Genomic DNA, 5,294 nt, shown 5'->3' on the forward strand with positions numbered 1-5,294 from the left:
TAGGGAAACAGCTGTTCTAAAACAAGCAGTTCCTCTGTGGTTCTTGAGGCTCAAACTTTCTAGCATGAATTTGGGGGGAATCCATATAATCTAGTACGAAATAATAGATTTCAAAAAATCTTGTAGGGAATCTTATATGTACTTTTAAAAGGGATTTCTACTACAAAAATGGTGGTCAAACCACTGCTCCAGCTTCCTGAATAAATTATTTTTGTAAGCAATAGGGGTCTCCTAGACAAACAGTAAATATATTTTTATGATGAAAAATGGGAGATGGTGTATGTACTAACAAATATCAGCACGTGGTAGCAATAATCAGAGAAGCGGAAAGCTTGGGAATAAACAAACACGCTGTCTCTGTTGGCACAGGGATAACCCTGGAGACTGCCAAGGCCGGAGCCTGCAAAAATAAGAAAGTATAATTAATTGTCCTTAAATGAACCTACCAAGCAAAAATAACCCTTTTACAGTAAACTCTCAACTTTGCATCTTTTATTGTAAGCTTTCCATGTGCCAAAGTGTTTAATGTCCTGTAATGTGCTTATTTACACTTCTGTGCATGTTTAGTGCAAAAAAATTAGCATACAGCGTGTAGCTGCACCGGATGTCTGTTTTACTCTTGCACTTTGCTTTTCTAGCAATAATACAAAATTATTTCTCAAAATGGCAGAGAAGTAATGTTTTGGAACAAAGCCTGGTGGTGTTTGAGGGTCACTCAACAGCTATTTATATTAAATCACTGCCCTGTTCTTATTTAGAAGAGGCATTCTCTCCCTTCCAGTGGTTCTCGTGCCTGCGTTGATGTAAAGAGTTCTCAGGGCAAGAAAGCAGAGAGGTGTTATTTCCCACCACCCTCTCGAAAAGCTCTGTGCTGATGAACTTCTGTTGCTAACAGAATGCTGTAGAAATAAAGAGAGTTTCAGTGAAAGTAGTACTAAATTTCCTTGTGTGACTTAGTATAATTCCCAGTGGTTACTGACTTGAGGGGGATTTGCAGGTGTTTGGGACCTGGAGGGTGCGGGAAGCAACAGAAGCATTATCGAGACATGATATGAGTTTGGAGCGTATCCTGCTTGCCAAGTGTCATTTGTGTCTAAACTTCTGAAGCGAGTACAGAACGAGTGTTTGGATTCTATAGTGTATATAACAATTTACCCATAACACGCTTCCTCATAGTGCAGGGGATGGTACAAAGATTGCTCACCAGGATCAGACTTCACATAAAATTTCCATTTAAGTTCAGGAGAAACTTAGAAGTAGTTCCTCTAAAGCTTACCTCGCTAAGAAAAACTTAAAGAACTGCGACTTGGAGAAATAGTGTCAGAGTTAAGAATCACAGGCAGAAATTTAGCCCCAATCTCAGGAAGGTATTGCAATATCGATTGAGAGTAAATGTACACAAAGTTCTTTTGAGTGGATGGGAGAAATCTGGGAGTGATCAATGCAGATATTTTGAGAGGACTGACAATTGACAGCATATTTGCATGCAACTGAATATGAATTTGAAAAGAAGCAAGTACGCTAAAGGCAGAATATGTCTGAATATGTGTATGTAGTTTAAAAGTGTGTGTCTGGGATTTTCTTTCCCTGTCTGGAATGTTACCCTCAGCCCTGAACATCAACTTATTCCTGAGAGTGACAAATTAAAGTATTGAGAGTAGCTACAAGTGACAGTTTCTTTACTTTTGAGCAAAGATTTGCAATATCTAAATACATCGACCTTCTGGACCTGTAACTGAGAATGGAGCTGTGAAAGGGAGAGCACCTCTCGGAGGACAGGAAGGGGAAGAAGGGAGAATTATTTAATGTGCACCAAGAGTAATAGAATGAGATTAAACCACGAGAATAATTTACTTTGAGCATTAGGAGAAATCTTATTGCAGGCCCGTGAGGTTGTGGAATTGAGTCCCAAAGGAAACAGTGGAAACTCTGAGTCATTTTAATTTAGACAGGACAAAAATAATTGGTGATCTTTTGTAGAAGGGGAAAAAAGTAGTGCACTCTGAGAAAACAAATTGAATAATCCACTGCAGGCTTTTTTCTCTAAATTTTTAACTTCCTTATAATGCTGTTGAAGAGGAAAGCAGGAGGAGGTATACTGAAGGGGAAAAAGAGGATGCTGTATTTAGCACATAGTAAGTGTAAGGGCTGTTAACACATACTAATGCATCTCAACTGTTTTTAATTCATCTGATTAAATAGCTTTTGCATATCTGTCAAATAGCAGCAGCATTATGGGGAAGTCAAGATTGCGTTATTGTATCATGTATCCCTCCAAATTCCTCCTGCCTCTCCAACAACAACCAAAAAACCCTATGTAAAAATCTATGTTCAGACTTGCTCTAACCTGGGGGCTGACAGGCAGTGTGGTATTGAAAACAAAAACACCCCCAAAATAACCCTACAAATGGGGTGATTTGTAGGTGCTAAAAAGTAGGTAAATGTCCAAGTTGGAGAGAGGAGGAGTGTTAAGCATTTGGTGTCTTATTTCTGCATTGAAGTTCCCCACTGATTCTGGGGCAGTTGTTCCAGCTTTGGCAGGTGAGCGCTGGCTGTAACCCGGGGTGGGGGGGGGACCCTGGGTGTAACATCCCAAAGGGCTTCAGAAGGTCTATCTGCAGCTGAAATCAGTGCTGCTGTCTCCTGTGTATTGCGGGATTGATGCAGATTCCTGAGGACCCTGAAAATCCCTGAGGGCTTCCGATGGGGAGCGTGGAGTTAACATGGGCATCTTCCCTCAGTCCCTCTTGGAGTCCCCGAAAGGGGAAGGGTTGAATGCAGCGCTGTGAGGTGGGGGCGTCCGCGGATGTTTGAAGAAGGAACAGACATTCTATAGCTGTAGAGAAATTCAAGAGGAAATTAATAATTCTCTCTGTGGAGATCAGTTTGCATAGCGTGCAGTAAATAATGCATCGGGCCACGGAGCTAACAATAAGAATAAAACAAAATATTGAATAGCTGCTCATTCAGTAAGTGCTATCCATCTTGTGCATGGAACAACAAAAGGTCCTGTGGCAGAAAAGAGTATGTGATCAGGTAATTATTTTTAAAGTCAAGTCTACAAGAGGATTGATACCGGGGTTTGTGGACAGCCTTCTGCTGGGGCTACTAATACCCTTCAGAAAACTTGATTTTTTTTTAAATTTTTCTTTTGGTTAACAATATTTACTTTTTTCTTAGTCTCCCTTTGTGATGGGGAAGCCCATCACCAGTAAGAGCTGGAGTTGTAATTAAGGGGTTCTCTTTTTGTCTCCATGAGTGTATTGGTGGGGGCTTTTGTCTGCTGCCTTGCAGTCCTGAGTGGGTCTGCATAACTGCAATACTCGGCCTCTTCTTTTCTTCGTATAATATCACCCCAGAATTGATAAAGTAGGCATATGAGCAGAAGTTTGGATGCTTGGGCACAGTGAGCTGTGCAAAGAACTCCTTTGTATGGTGACCGTGGAGGGTTGCGTGGAATTGTATTGTGGCTTAGACTTGACCTGAAAGCAGATGGTTGGACTATAATGAATTGGGATTGGAGGTTTTATGATAGCTTGTTTACTACATGATGCTTCATGGTGCATTCGTTTCTTGTTTGAATCAAAATTGGCATCATGTATGCAATTAAGGTCATCCTGTGTGTTGTTCACTTTAACTTGAAATAGTAAAAGCTGGGTGGGGAGACCAGTGTTGTTGTAATTAAATTGAACACTTGATTATTTGAATCCCATTAAAGAAAAAAGGAGGTGAGAAAATACTGTATTTATTTATCAGTCAACTTGAAGGAATTCATGTCTTCTGAAAATTAACTTCAATTCTGTTCTTTTGTTATTGTTCTCAGTATTTACGTTATTACAGTGCTAAAGAGAACAAATAATGAGTTTCTTCAAAACTTTCTCCTTCTTTATACCCTCAGGCTCCCAATTAATTTTCCTTACTCTGCTCTTTTTTTTGCCAGCCATATATAGTGGCCATTCATTCCTTCTGCATCCCATAATGCCCACCAGTGTGGTTAGGTGATGTTCTAGAATTAATTGTGGTGCAACAGCAGGCACGTGTGGCTGTGTGCTCACAGCATATGCCCGATAAATATGCAGATCGGTTCCTGTTCTGAGGCCGTAAAGGTGAGTGGATTTACTTAGGAATCCTCTCTAAATGCTCCTCTACACTGCAACAACTCTCTGCGAAGAAGAGTAAGAAGGTAGGAAAAATTCAGCAGTTAGAAGCAGCTCTACTAAAGCATTTTTAAGAGGATTTTTCTTAGCTTTCTCTCTTAAAAACTAAATGTCATATGTGTTGGATGGCTGGAAGGTGGTACTGTGGTGGCTTTGGGCCATGCTGTTGGCACCAGGAGGGACGTCCTAGTGAAGGGGACCTTCTAGTGTCACTGGGCTGCCCTCAGCTCAGCCCATGGGTTTTGTTTTCCCGAGGCTGGTCCTGAAGCTCGTCCCAACCAGCCCCGAACCCGTCACAGGCCTGCCGGCTGCTGCGTGTTAAAGCATCTTCTAGGAATGCGCACCAGGGATCTCCATGTCATGGGAGAAGCTTGTGACAGGTCACCAAAAGCTGGGAGAAATGTGGTGGGGTTAATACGTTTGCTTTTTCCTGCTGTGGATTTAGTTTCTACTGGCATCCAATTCACACGGGAAGGAAAGGCTGTCATTTTTCAGAGTGTCCGTGTCAGAATGGTGACTTAGTTAATTGTTCAGAAAGAGAGGGCACTTACACTGTTCCTTCTATGGGAACTCTGGACAAAACAGACATGTGGAAACTTAAACTGCAGTTTCTTGATAGTATTTGTCCCCAGGACACAGTAATGAAACAGCACAAGGTAACAGGAGTGGGAATCGCATGTTCAAGCTGGTATTTATATAGGACTTGACCTTGACTCTTTCTGCTACCTTCCCTCTACTTTAGTGTTTTAAAAGGAAAGTAAATACAGATGAAGAATTACTTGTTGTATCGAATACTGATAATAACTTTGATTCCAAAGATGTTAAGGAAGGGGAAAATGTTTACACTGCCATTTTATAGCAAGGCCAATCGAGTACAAGAACACTATCTGTAATATATGTATAATTACACAAGGGAAATGGTTTAAAGAAAATGTATTCTAAGATGAACATGAATCAAGGTCTTCCCCTCCCCCAGTCCTTTATGATTCTTTGTTGTTAATTAATCTTTTGGAAGTTAAGTATACTGCAGCCCTCTGCACTCTCTGCTCCTGGTTCTCCAGGAGAATCGAAGAGCTCTGACTCACCATGCTTTCAGTTTGTCATTTCCCAGGTGCAAATGAAACCTTGCCCTTTTTA

This window comes from Charadrius vociferus, unplaced genomic scaffold (genome assembly GCF_000708025.1).
Source record: "Charadrius vociferus isolate BGI_N301 unplaced genomic scaffold, ASM70802v2 scaffold320, whole genome shotgun sequence".
NCBI lineage: Eukaryota > Metazoa > Chordata > Aves > Charadriiformes > Charadriidae > Charadrius > Charadrius vociferus.